The sequence below is a fragment of the Rattus norvegicus genome, chromosome 1, assembly GCF_021556685.1.
Source record: "Rattus norvegicus strain SHRSP/BbbUtx chromosome 1, alternate assembly SHRSP_T2T, whole genome shotgun sequence".
Lineage (NCBI taxonomy): Eukaryota > Metazoa > Chordata > Mammalia > Rodentia > Muridae > Rattus > Rattus norvegicus.
Genome location: NC_141534.1, coordinates 163,926,036 through 163,941,251, shown reverse-complemented (window position 1 = coordinate 163,941,251; position 15,216 = coordinate 163,926,036). Strand labels below are relative to the sequence as shown.

Genomic DNA, 15,216 nt, shown 5'->3' with positions numbered 1-15,216 from the left:
CATGCTATTAAATTACTTCCTAAGTATTTATATTTATAGCCATTGATTAGTGTGGTATTCTCGATCTTGTCCAAAGAAGCCTTTTCCTCCTCTAGGCTGTAAATACACACTTATAACTAGTCAAAGTACTCACTATAAGTGAGTGCTTATTCTGAAATGGGACATCCATATCAACTCCAATCACAAGGCTCAGGGAATATCAAAGATGTGGCAGAAAGAATTTAAGAGCCAGATGACAGAAAGGAATGCTGCAAAATGTTGTCTTCTGGACATGACGTGCCCACTGCACTCATGAACTCACTGGAGCTCTGGTCAAGACCAGCAAGCAACACTAACTGAACTCACTGGGTTACGCGCGCACAACCACACACACATGCGCGCGCACACACACACACACATGTACACACACACACACACACACACGCACACCCGCATACACACACACAGAGGAGAGGCAGAGACCTACAGAGACGGAGAGACGTGAAGGAGGAGGGTATGTGGGGGTTTTCCTCAAAAGGCTGAGGTGAGAGTTGGGTATGTGTGAGATAGACCGTACTCAGTAAACTGTATATGAGACTGTTAATACATAAAAGATAAAACAGTAACACTTTACCTACTTAAGGCCTACTTAAATTCTTTACAACCACTTGTATCTTTCAAGTGACATAAAATTTAGGGTTAGGGAAAATTTTTGAAGATCTACCCTCTCAATTTCAAAAAAGAACCCAACTCATCTATTTAAATGGAGTAGTGCCCTAGTGTTTAATCCCTCCTAGACGTAGATGCTGCAGCTTCTTCTTTAATGTGCATAGTTTCCCTCATACTCAAGCAAGGCAACAACTGACCAGCATAAAAATTAAAAATGCGCATTTCTTGAGAATTTAATTTTAAATTTTGTTTTTATAACAACAAAAGGTTTAAGACTCACTTTTCTGTGGTGTTGAACTTACTTTGTCATGATCAGTACACACAGTTTAAAACGTATTTGAATTTAAAAATATATGCCAATTTTTTCCCCAAAAGATACTTGGGGGAAGTTAAAAATAATTTGAAATAATTACAATAGAAACCTACAGGTCCCGCCCCCCGAGAGGCCTTTTCAGTTGGTTAGAAGCTTAGGAATTTATGTCTTGATTCTGCAGTTCCCCTCCTGAGACCAAAATCCGTAAATCTGTGAGAACATTAACATTTAATGGGCAAGTAAACAATAAAAAAGTAAACATATTTCTATAGTTATACCTCTCCTATGATTAAGATCCAGACTCATCTACCAGAATGTTCCTAAAAAGACTAAGTCTACCATGTGCAAGATGAACAATCCTTGTTTTTAAAAGTTTCCCTAGCCCTGCTCATCTACTAGTCACTCAGGCAGACGTCACTCCTCCCAGCCCTTCATGCAAACAGCTCCACTATCATTTTGATTACAAATTTTACTGGTTTACACTTTCAAAAAACACTCTCAAGTCTAGTGACTCCTATCTCCCCAGTAACTGTTACAGTAAGCCTTTCTTTTCCTTGGAAACACTAGGCCTTCTTCTGTTTTATTGCTATTGTTTGAGACAGGTCCCATTATGCAGCCCAAATCAGCACTGAATGCTCAAAATTCTACACACAGCCTCCTAAGAGCTGAGATCAAGCATGCCAAACAGATACTTTTTTTTGGTTCTTTTTTTCGGAGCTGGGGACCGAACCCAGGGCCTTGCGCTTCCTAGGCAAGTGCTCTACCACTGAGCTAAATCCCCAACCCCAGATACTTTTTTTTTGACTCATGTTTGCTTCCTGTTTTCCTCTGATTCCAAACTACTATGAGTTTTCAAAGTCAAATCTTACTACACAGTAAGTTTAAAAATCTTTAATGACTCTCTTATCAAGAGGAGAAACTCAAACTCTTCTTCTTTCCCATGTAGCCTTTTTTCTACAGCTCTCTGGAAACATTCTTCTTACCTAGCATGTCTCTAAGCCTTACGTCTCTGCACAGAATATCCTCTAGGCCACCCTTGCTCTTCTCTCTCTAAATACAAATTCCCATCAAACCTTCAAAATTTGCCCTAAACATCTTGCATTTTGAAATGTTATCACCCCTCCCTCAACTTAATTTCCCTCATATTTATTACTACAACACTTTCTCTATATATTATTATATAAAGTGTCTCACTTTGATATGTAATTACGTGCTTAAATACCTCCCTCTCCCACAGTGAACTATGAAATTTTCCAGAACAGGAATCATGTTTTATTCATGCCTGCATCTCCAGTGCCTCGTTAAAGCAGGTGCTCATGCAGATGAATAAGCACTGATGATGATGCAGGCTGCCTCTGCATCAGCCAGGAAGGCTCACGTCCTTATCAGTAACATGACAAAGAGCAAAACACTCAGAGACTTTTTCAGGCTGCTACTTAGTACCTAAATGGATACTGAAATAGGTATCTAAAATGGGTCAAATAATTCTGGTCTGTTCCAAGCACCAATCCAAACAGGTACAAGCTGTTTCCACTTTAGGGCTATGCTCTCTGAGATTGGCTGCCAATAGTATCCACATTAAAATGGTAATTCTGGTATTGTCTCCCAAGGATACATTGTATGAACAAAAATGTTAACATTCAAGTGTATCTTTTGAAATTTTCCTTAAATACACAGACAATGAAGCTGAAACTTACTTTGGAAGCTCTGAAATATAAGAAAAGGTTTGTTACTCAAAAGATATTTGCTATTAGAGTTAAAGAATTGATATTAAAGAATTCTGGTTAAAAAAACATCAAATCACAAGGGTAATAGCTTTTAGCTGGCAATTCTATGTAGAGTGTATGGAATGGGTAGCAATTGTATTTATTTATTTCGGGCAAATATCCTAAGCTGGCCTCAAATTTCCTATGTAGTGGTATTTTGCAATAATTTTGTTTATGGATCTAAAGAATTCATTTTAATATAATCAATTTTTCCCTCCTTTTTTTCTGTCTTCCACAGGCATAAAGCCATTTGCAGCAAGGCTTAAAAATTGCTTCTTAGCCTTTTGGTTATATCAAGTGTAGCAAAGCTTAAACCAACCAACATTTAAAATGAAAACCAAAGAACAAGGACAATTTCTAAAATAAGACACAAAACCAGGTGAAAGGCCAGCATTGCTGTGAGAGGACGCCAGAAGAAAGCACTCAGCTCTAAAAACCCTTTCTGTGCCAAATTCCGGGGAGATGAGAGCTATATAAGGAAAGTCCTGAGCTTAGAGTAGATGTTTAAGATAACAAAAGAACATTCAATACCCATCAATCAAGATTGCTACAAAGACAGCTTTTGGGGGTGGGGGTGGGGGTGGGGAGTGAAATCACAGAGGCAGCTCTACAGAAGACACTTTCTCTTTCCTGTGGAGTTTTCTCAAGTCCTCAAGTTGCTAAATAGAGTAACTTAAAATGGTCACTGAATATATGACCATTTATTCTTTCTGAAGAACTAGGCTTCATAGTTAGAATGAATACAGGGTATTTTTGTTCTTTAGCTGGAGAACTGAATTTATATGAGACCAAACAGCATTTTTTCTAATCCCCCAACCTCCATGTTACCCTCCACTGTCCACTTGGTACAAGTCCACTGACAGGAAGTGAAACACAGGCAGCTTTCCAGTGGCCCCTAAAACAGGCACTGCTAAATGTTTCCTCCACCATTCAGAGAACCACTGTTAGACTGTCAACCAAAAGTTATCAAAAGAGATGAAGAAGGACACTTCATACTCAAAAGAAAAATCCTCCACGAGGAAATCACAATTCTGAATATCTATGCCCCAAATGCAAGGGCACCCACCTTTGTGAAAGAAAGCTCAAAACACACACTGAATCTCACACATGAATAGTGAGAAATCTTAACAGTCCACTCTTGCCAATAGACAAGTCACTGAGACAGAAACTAAACAGAGATGCAGGGAAAATAACAGAAGTCATGAACCAAACGGATTTAACAGATATTTACGGAACATTTCACCCCAAAACTAGGGACTATACCTTCTTCTCGGTACCTCATGGAACCTTCACCAAACTGACCATATAATTGGTCACAAAACAAGTTTCAACAGATACAAGAAGATTGAAATAATCCCATGCATCAGATCACCACGGACTGAGGCTGGACTTCAATAGCAGCAAAAACAACAGAAAGCCACATACTCATGGGAACTGCACAACTCTCTGCTCCGTGATAAATTGATCAGGGAAGAAGAAAGAAAGAAAGAAAGGCCTCCTAGAATTTAATAAAAATGAAGACACAGCACACCTAAATTTATGGGACACAGTGAAAGCAGTGCTCAGAGGAAAAGTCACATGAACATCTCATTAGATGCTGAAAAAGCCTTAAGTCTTGGAGAGATCAGGAATTCATGGTGTATACCTAAGCATTATAAAAGCAATATATAGCAAACAAACAGCTAACATCAAATTAAATGGAGAGAAACTAGAAGCAATCCCACTAAAATCAGGGACAAAACAAAGCTGCCCACCCTCTCCCTATCTATTCAATATAGTACTTGAAGTTCTAGCTAGAGCAATTAGACAATTAAAGGAGATCATGGGGATACAAATTGGAAAGGAAGAAGTATCACTATTTGTGGATGATATGACAGTATACATAAGCGACCCTCAAAATTTTACCAGAGAACTCCTACACAGCTGATAAACAACTTCAGAAAAGTGGAGGGATATAAAATTAACTCAAACAAATCAGTAGCCTTCCTTTATACAAATGATAAATAAGTTGAGAAAGAAAATAGGGAAACAACACCCTTCAAAATAGACACAGATATATAAAATATCTTGGTGTAACTCTTACCAGGCAAGTGAAAGATCTGTATGACAAGACTTCAAATCCCAGAAGAAAGAAATTTTAGAAGATATCAGAAAATGGAAAGATCTCCCATGTTCATGAATAGGTAGTGAATATGGCCATCTTACCAAAAGCAATCTATAGATTCGAAGAAATCCCTATCAAAATTCCAGCACAATTCTTCAGACATGGAAAGAGCAATTCTCAACTTCACATGGAAAAACAAAAAAAAAACACAGGATAGTGAACACATTTCTCAACAATAAAAGAACTTCTGGGGGAATCATCAACCCTGACCTCAAGCTGTATTACAGAGCAATAGTGATAAAAAATCGTATGGTATTGGTACAGAGACAGTCAGGTTGATAAATAGCATCAAAGACCCAGAAATAAACTGACACACCTATGGAAACTTGATCTTCAGTAAAGAAGCCAAAAACATACAATGGACAAAAGCATCTTCAATAAAGTGGTGCTGGTCTAACTGGTGGTCAGCATATAGAAGAATGAAAATAGATCCACATTTATTACCTTGCACAAAGTTCAAGTCCACTTGGATCAACATAAAACCAGATACAATGAATCAAATAGAAGAGAAAGTGGGAAAGAGCCTCAAACTCATTGGAATAGGGGAAAATTTCCTGAGGAGAACACCAATGGCTCAGGCTCTAAGATCAACAACTGATAAACGGGACCTCAAGAAACTAAAAAGCTTCTATAAGGCAAAGGACACTTCTGTCAATAGGACAAATCGTTAATTACATCTTGGCTAATATCCAAAATACATAAAGAACTCAAGAAGTTAACCTCCAAAAAACCAAATAACCCAATTAAAAAATGGGGTTCAGAGGTAATTCTCAACAGAGGAATCTTGAAGGGCCAAGAAGCACTGAAAAGAAATGTTCAACATCCTTAGTCATCAGGGAAATGCAAATCAAAATGACCCTGAGATTCCACTTACACCAATCAGAATGGCTAAGATCAAAAACTCAGGCAACAGCAGATGCTGGCAAGGATGAGGAGAAAGGAACATTCCTCCATTGTTGGTGGGATTGACAACTGGTACAACCAGTCTGGAAATCAGTCTGGCAGTACCTCAGAAAATTGGAAATAGTTCTACCTGAAAACCCAGTAATACCACTCTTGGGCGCAGACCCAAAAGATGTTCCACCATGCCACAGGGCACATGCTCCACAGTGTTCATAGCAGCCTTATTTGTAATTGCCAGAACCTGGAAACAACCAGATGTCCCTTCACAGAGGAATGGATACAGAAAATGTGGTTCATTTATACAATGGAGTACTACTGCTCAGCTAATAAAAACAAGGACATCATGAATATTGCAGGCAAATGGATGGAACTAGAAAGTATCATCCTGAGTGAGGTAACCCAGACTCAAAAGGACATGCATATGTACTCACTGATAAGTAGATATTAGCCAAAAAGTACAGAATACCTAGGATATAACCCACAGACCATGAGAATTTTAACAAGAAGGAAGGCCCAAGTGAGGATGCCTTAATTCCACTTAGAAGGGGGAACAAAATAATCATGGGAAGCCGAGGGAGGGAGGGATCTTGGTGGGAGACAGAAAGCAGATGGGATAAGGGGAACAGGATCAGGTATGGGGGTGGGGAAGGACAGAAGAGTAGCCCAGAGGGCCAGCAGAATGAATGGACATATGTAGCTTCTGGGGGGTGGGAGGTCCCAGAAACCTGGAATGTGAGAGACTCCCAGGTCTCAATGTGGGTGACCTTAGGCAAATTGTCCAACAATGGGGAGAAGGGCCCACCTCCAGTAGATAGACAGGGCCCAAGTGGAGGGATGGGGATACCAATCCACAGTCAAAACTTCTGACTTGGAATTGTTCCTGTCTAAAAGAAATGCAGGGACAAAAATGGAGAAGAGACTAAAGGAAAGGCAGTCCAGTGATCGGCCCAACTTGGGATCTATCCCATGGGCAGGTACCAAGGTCTGACATTATTACTGATGCTATGATGTGCTCACAGACAGGAAAGAGCCTAGCATGGCTGTCCTCTGACAGGCCCTACCAGCAGCTGACTGAGAAAGACATATATTCTTACACCCAACCATTGAACTGAAGTTGGGGACCCCTAGAGTTGAATTAGGGGAAGGAAATGAAATACACAAGGACTTAAGTTCAGTTTTTAACACTAAAAAAAAAAAATGTCTATTTTCCTGTCTTATGGCCAATACATAATCAATACCATAATGTATTTGCAATTCAATACTGATCCATGCCCAAGAGCAGGTTCCAGACACTCAGTTTTCTCCTTTTTTTGAAGAAGCTGAAGGGGAGGGTGACCCCCACAGAAAGACCAACAGTCTCAACTAACCCAGATCCCCAGGAGCTCCCAGAGACCAAGCCACCACCAGGCAGCATACATGGGCTGGTCCAAGGCCCCTGGCACATATATAGCAGAAGACTGCCTGGTTTGGCCTCAGTGAGAGAAGATGTGCCTAACTCTGCAGAGACTTAAGGCCCCAAGGAAGGGGGACGAAGGGAGTGGGGGGACACCCTCTCAGAGGCAAGGGGGAGGGGGAATGGGATGAAGAACTGTAGAGGGGAACAGGTGGAGGCAATGGCTAGAATGTAATTAAATAAAACAATTAAAAAACAAACAAACCAGACATTGCTAAGTGTTGCCTCCACTATTCAGAGAGCAACTGTTAACTGTACCACTCAGAAACCACCTGATTTCACCTGTCTGCTTACAAGCTGGGTGGGGGGAAGTGCCTGCCGGCTGCCTGTGCCTGCCCGAAAACCCAGCAACTATGGAAGTTAAGACAAGAAGTACAAAACCAAGGTCTGCCTGAGCTACAGAGAAAGTTAAACCAGAGCAAGTAAGCCAGAGCAACTTATTGAACCTAAAACAAAAAGGTAAAACAGAAAATACACAAAGACCTGAGTTCGATTTTTAGCACTGAAAACTGATATAGTCCTGTCTTATGGCCAATGCATTATCAATACTGTATTGTATTTGCCATTCAGTAATGATCCACACTCAAAACTATATTCTAAACACTTTCAGTTTTAATATCTTTTTTTAAATCTTGTACTTGTAGAAGGTATAAAGTGTAGCCTTGTCATGTCAACAGGCCACATGTTTTATGGAAAGGCTGCTTCCTGGAACCTAAAAGTTCTTCTAAACCATCACTGCCACATAGTGAACATTTTATGGGCCAGTGAAATAGTTTTATGGGTGGAGGCACAGCCTGAGTTTAACCCTAGGACTGACATGGAAGGAGAAAACCAAACCTATAACCTGTCCTCAGACATCCGTGTGTGTGTGTGTGTGTGTGTGTGTGTGTGTGTGTGTGTGTGTGTGTGTGCGCGCGCGCGCGCGCGCACGCGTGCGTTTGTCTGTGTATACACAAAATGTCATAAAAGACTTATTTTTCTTTCACATGTATTTATATTTTACTTGGTACAGAATTTGGGCTGCGGAAATTTAATTTTAATCATACAATGAAATGTAACAACTTGCAGCAACACTGTTACAAGAGCAGAAGTGGCAGCCACTCCTCTCCAACTGGATTCTAGAAAAGACTTTCCGTTCCAGGAAAAGGAACTCAAGGCTCTTACCTTATCAGCGAGCAAAGAGCCTGACATGCACAAAAGCAAGAGTATGCCAGTGCAAGGTGACTGGTAAGGGACGAGGTCAAGGAGAGGGCAAGCAGCCAGACATAAAGAGCCTCCTCTGTACTCCAAGGGACAAACAGCCTTTACTTGTTACTCCAAACATTCTATTTGCTTGAAATGCCTAACACTGTATTTCTCCTCTTAGTTTTTTTTCTTCCCATGTATCTGCCTCTTTTTACATGCTACTTTTTCTGCCTGCTTATTAAATACCAAAATTCACCAAAGCTTAGTCCTAAACCGTCACCTTCTTTGCAATATTGACACTCAAACTTAGGGCTCTGAGCATATAATCCTACCACTGACTGAGCCTTGTCCCCAGTCCTAGACTTTCTTCTTTTCTCGCTCTGTCCCCACATGATCTTTTGCAGGCAACAATCTCACTTAACTACCCACAGTTCACAATCCTACCCTCTTTGTCAGGCCTTTTCTCTGCACTCCAGATGCATATACCCACCCACTGAACCAATCATTTCCCTTAACAAAAGCTGAACTCATTCCACAACCAAGGTCAGTTTGTCTTCAGGGTTCAATCCTAATATCCTCTTTAATAACACCATGAACTGCTGTTCATAGTGCCTTTTAAAAATGAAATTACACTCATACAGTTCAGTGATCATTTAATGCTCATTTCTATGAGATTTAAAATTTTGTGACATATAAATTAAAATTCATTTTAAAAAGTTTTAAATTTTATCTTATGTGTATGGGTATTTTGCCTGCATGTATGTCTGTGCACTAAGGGCATGCATGATATTGAGGAAGTCAGAATATGGCATTGGATCCCCTGCAACTGATGCTATGAAGGCAGTGGGAGCTGAACCTGGGTCCTCTGGAAGAGCAGCGAGTGCTCTTACACTGAGCCATCTCTCCAGCCCCCACCAGTGTTTTTGTTTTATACTTAATACATTTCACTACTCATTGTTCATTATAGTATCCCTCAGTCCCTGGTTATTTGTCAAATAAACAAGATAACTTTCTATGAAATATGCTAATCTCTCTCAAGAGAATTTTGAAAGAGCATTGATTTGGGATGGTGGCAGGGGAATAAGCTGGTAAAGCCAATTACTAAAAACTTCTGCTCCTTTCCGAAATAACTGTTCTCATAGGCATTAGAAGACAATAGGGTTAATGCTAGAAGTCATGTCCCACAGGCTGTTTCAAACTAGTCTTTTCCCCACCAGCACGTAGCTGTCATCTCCAAGACTGCTATTTCTTGTTCCTCCCGTTTGCTCTTTTCCTTTACCCAAAGCCCCTCTCCTCATGGTCCTGATGGATAACTGGGACATCTCTGCCTTCCATTTTAGGACATAAGAAAGTGGTAAGACAGGGCTGGGGAGATGGCATAGTGTGCAAGCGTAAGGACCTGAGTTCTGATCTCTAGCACTCATATAAAAGCTGGGTTTGGTGGTGCAAGTCTGTAACCCAAGGACTTGAATTGAGGGGAAGAGAAAGGGATAGGAAAACAAGTAGATCCCCTGAGCTGCCCAGCCTCACTAGCCAATCAGTGAGAAGAGACCCTATCACAAAAGGTAGAAAGCAATAGTGGAAAACACCCAAAGCTGACTTCTGGCCTGCAGAAAGGCATGTCTGTCTGTCTGTCTGTCTGTCTGTCTGTCTGTCTGTCTGTCTCTCTCTCTCTCTCTCTCTCTCTCTCTCTCACACACACACACACACACACACACACACACTGAGAGGGGGAGAGAGGGAGGGAGGGAGGGAGGGAGAGAGAGAGAGAGAGAAAGAGAGAGAGAGAGAGAGAGAGAAACTGTACCTGTGTATATATTTCTAAAATCTAAATTCGTGGTTATATAATATTTATATACCAAAAAAAGGTAGAGTGAACAAGGTATGCAGAAAATAAAAGTGGCAAATTATGATAAAAATACCAAGCCCAAAGGACCCAGCAGGCCAGCACTAAGTCTAAAAGCTTCCAAATCACCCTCCTCCCTATTGCCCATCTAATTCAACCAATGTATACTAGGCACTTAATCTGTTGAGCCACTCTGGACAAGAGAAACTTAAAAACTGTATGTATATAAATATCTCATATCATATGGTGCCAACCAGATCTTGTTTCATATACATCCTCCAGACACATAGGGCTATTTAAATTTAGTTGTAATTAAATAAAATTAACAAAAATTTAATTCTTGAAATATGGCAATCACACATGCAACACAGCAAGTGCAAGCAAGCAAGAAGCACAGCTAGTGACGTCCATGCTGGGCCAATACTACAGAGCATGCCTATCACTGTAGTAAGTCTCTAGCATCAGAAGACACACTGAAATCTCAGCAAAGCAAGATAAAGATTGACTAAGGAGAAAAAATATCATGTTCAGACACTGAGCAGTTCCGTCCCTGGTCCTCACCCTCTCTCCTCTGCACTGCTTTACAGGGAGCAAACCTTACTTTTTTGTGCATGTAAGTACAGCTCCGACAGAAGGGCTCTTTCAGAAAGGTTCTGATATACACTCAAGGATTACTTAGTAAAGCATGTTTGCAGCTTTTTCAAATATATGCATTAAAAAAAAAAAAGCTGTACAAGCCATGCGGCTCGGCTCGCATTTCTGAGGATGACAGTGGACCCACAATTCTCCAAAGACCCTGGACCTCTGTCGGTAAAATGGAGCAGACAGCACCATTTTCCTTGCTTCACCTTTCATATAAATAGGCTTTGCAGGACACAAAGAAACACTATTAGTAAATGTTACTTGTAGCAACACTACAACTGTTCCTGGGACTGGGGATATAGCTCTGTTGGGGAGAATGCTTCCTTCAAATGCAGGAAGCTCTGGGTTTCATTCCTAGCACCGTATAACATCAGATGTGGTTCCATCTCAGAGCACTGGAGATGGAAGCCAGACCAGGAGTTCAAGGCTATCCTTGGCTACACAATGAGTTCAAGGATAGCCCAAGCTATGAGATGCTGCCTTACACAAACAAACAAACAAACACGATAAACAGAACCTCTTAATGGTACAGATCTTGTTGTAATTTACATGAAAAGTAAAGAGATCATGGGTTGAACTACTGGATTGTTAGCTTCAAATGGTCAATTATACCAAACCTTTTACAACTATAGAGCAAATAGCAGTATTTTCAAATCAAATGTGTATTTAGGTTAAAAGATATATAGAGAAAACCTTTTGGTGTAATAGTCCTAAAATAACATTTACTAGAGTTCAGTTTTTGTTGTTGTTAAACTTCCTGCCAGTGTCCTAAATTAGAACAAGAAGAAAAAGACCGGGATTATTCAGCTGAAAAAGCTAAAGTTAGTAAATAAATGTTGCAGAAATGAAAACCAGTGTCTATAATAAAGGGATTCTTAAGAACAACAGTAAGAGTTTAAATGTGAAGTAAGGCTTGCTAGGTAGGGTTCACAGACCTCCAAGTTGTAAGGATTTATGTACCTCCACACGCGCCATCTACTCTACCCACCTGCTTCAAATGGCAACACATGCCTGCTTTTTTCAGGATACAATAGTTCATAGGAGATCTAGTAGGTGGCAGGGTCAAGAGAAATGAAAACAAGATTAACCAATACCTGTGCAAACTTGTCATGAGCTTTTGCTCATGAGAGAGAAGGAAAAGCAACAAACCAGTTTCTTCACTAGCATTTTTTTAAGGGAGCAAAAATGAAGTCCCTCACTGCCCAGTTCTTAACGATTTCTTAATCTGTGTGTATGTGCATCACATTGAACCTGGTGCCTAGAGATCAGAGGACACCGATTTTCCCGTGGTTGTGAGCCACCATGAGGTGCTGGGAACATACTGGAATTCTCTAAAGGAACAGCCAATATTCTTAGCCACTCCATCTCTCTAGCTCCTGTATTTTGTATTAAAGAAAGCTTACTAATACTTTCCACAAAATTTATTAGTATTTCTACTAAGGCCTATTAGGCCGTCTATTAAATAGTTCCCTTTAAAAAATACAATCCTAGGGAAGGCAGATTTACTGCACTCATAGTCACCTGCGTTAGGATGTGTTAGGGTGAGCATACACCCTGGTTTGGCCAGAAGCTGTTTCATGTTCACTGGCCTGGAGTGAGCACCGGTGTAACTTCACTCCCTCTCACCTGTTGCTGGGCACAGGAAAGAGGCTTACTTTAGGAAGCCGGTTGGCAGTTTTTCTAAAGTTGTACAGATACTCGATCTGCCTAATCTCCATTTAAGTCTGTCATGGTAACTTTCAGCTAAATAAGATATACAGAGACAAGTCAGAGATTTAGGTAACTCAAGTACAGCATACAGAAAAAAAATTAAGTTTTAGTTTGAAAAAAATACCAAAAGATTTAAATGGACATAAACAGGAATTCATATTTATGTGAAAAAGACAAATAAGAATTCACTTTCATATATCAGGTACACTTAAAATATTTCAGTATATCAACAGAATAGTATCCCAAGCTTTTAAAAGAGATTTACTTTTATTTTTTAATTATGTGCACACAAGAGCTGGTATCTGCATAGGCCAGCAGTATTGGATCCCGCTGGAGCTGGAGTCATACACAGTCTAATCTGTTCTCAAAAACTGTCGTAGTTCTGCTGTGGTCCTCTGGAGGTATTTAGGTTCTATGATTTAATCCACTCCTTCATTGCAGGCACTGATCTGGTTTAACCTGACCTGTCTTGTGAGTTCTAAGTCCAGGCAGACACAGTGTCTATTCCAACTCTCTTGCTTCCTGGGAACTCTAGATTTAATTCTGTTGTGTAAAACAACTTGAAAATTACCTGTCAGCTGTTTCCTCCTGGTCACAGTATCTTAGCTAGACCCATCCTCCAGAGGTGCCAGCTGTCAGCACTGCCACCAGTGGAGCACCTAACAATTCAGTGCCCATACTGTGACAAACACATGACTTTACAGTACCCAATTAATTCTTACAACAGCTCTAAAAGGTAATTGTTATTGGTTTTTATAGATCATAAGTGGTGTCCCAGACAGTAAACTTATTAACTATGTAAACAAGACAGAATTCCAGTTTAACTCTCTCTGACTACATTTACTTCAGCTAACAGGACCATTTATTTGGGAGACAGTACCAGTCTTTTTGGCATGGTTATCCTAGCATCTTAGTAACCCTCTCCATGTTCAATATCCTTCTAGATGTCCAACAGTTACATACTCCTCATGTGAATATTAAAGCCACTATTGAGTAAATGAGTAATCATGGCTATTTTTAAGGAAAACTAGTAAGAAAAAAATCAAGGGGCTGGGGATTTAGCTCAGTGGTAGAGCGCTTACCTAGGGAGCGCAAGGCCCTGGGTTCGGTCCCCAGCTCCAAAAAAAAGAACCAAAAAAAAAAAAAAAAATCAAAATGACAAAAACTGTTCTCAATCTAACTAAAATTCATCAAGCACAAAACAGATTTTTTTTTCTCCTAAAAAAGTAATTAAAACTACCTGAGCAATTTGGACAGTAATTGAAAGAAGTAACAATATTTGCTTTGTTTTTTATAGATATAGTCACTGTCCATATGGATCTAATTACTAAGGATTAGTATAATGTCTCCTAGTTCACTAATAGGTAGCTGCTTTTGGATAACACCAACAGACATTGTATTTCATGAACAATAAATTCTATGTCTACCATCCCTCAAAGGATGGACTGGAGGTTCTGTGTGTGTGTGTGTGTGTGTGTGTGTGTGTGTGTGTGTGTGTGTGTGTGTATACACACCTGTGTATGTATATACCCAGAGGCCAGAAGTCAACCTCAGGGAGTATCACTCCTTAGGTACTGGTCTTTTGTTTTTTTCTTTTTCTTTGTTGGTTTGTTTTAAATTTTTTGTTGTTTTTGAGATGATCTCTCTCTCCCTAGCCTAGAGCTCAGTAAAGAGCTAGCGGATACTCCTCAAGGCCTACTTGGTTTTGATAGCCTTGTGTGAGGATTACAATCATGTACTACTATCTCTGGCTTTTAAACACACATGGGTTCTGGGAATTGAACTTGGGGCTTTGCACTTGCATGGCAAATACTTTACTGATTGGACCATTTTCCTAGCCTAAAGGAGTGAACTTTATGATATGTCAATAAAGTTGTTCTTAAAAATATATAATTTAGGGGTTGGGGATTTAGCTCAGTGGTAGAGCGCTTGCCTAGCAAGTGCAAGGCCCTGGATTTGGTCCCCAGCTCCGAAAAAAAGAAATAAGAAAAAGAAAAAAATATATATATAATTTACTCTTCTGAACACGGTATTCTTATAGAAAGCCAGGAAGCCAGCTTTAACACCTATAAAACCATCCCGCTTCTGTCTTCCCTGTGCTAAACACACCCAGCATCTTCAACCACTTTTTAGCTTGTAGTGTCCTTCATTATCCCTGCAAGAGATGGGCACAAAGTCCTAACTTTTTCATAGGAAGTTCAATAATAGATTCTAAGAACCTGGGAGTTGATAAAGGAATGGGACAGAGAAACTATGCAGTTTTCTAGATTTTAATGATTTGTCTAAACATAATTCACTCAATAATATATTCATCATGACAAAAGATACTCCAGAGACAATAGAGAAAACACGAACTGCAGCCTATAATAATGGGAAGAAAACTGGATTTCTGAGGTTTTAAGAATACAAAAGCAAGGTATAATATAAAATATAAAAGTCTTAGCAATTAAAACTGAATGTCATTTTAAAATATACTGTCATGTAAACATTAAAACAACATTACCTCGAAATTACATTCAACACATCAAGGTCAAAGTCCTTTGACATCTGCTCTTGTGAATAGGACATAATGGCTACCACAAATAC

General features: G+C 39.9%; 1 protein-coding gene across 3 annotated transcripts in view; it reads right to left on the bottom strand.

Annotated features, from left to right (window-relative positions):
- Positions 1-15,216, bottom strand: part of Nars2 (asparaginyl-tRNA synthetase 2, mitochondrial) — a 114,440-nt gene that overhangs the window by 46,344 nt on the left and 52,880 nt on the right.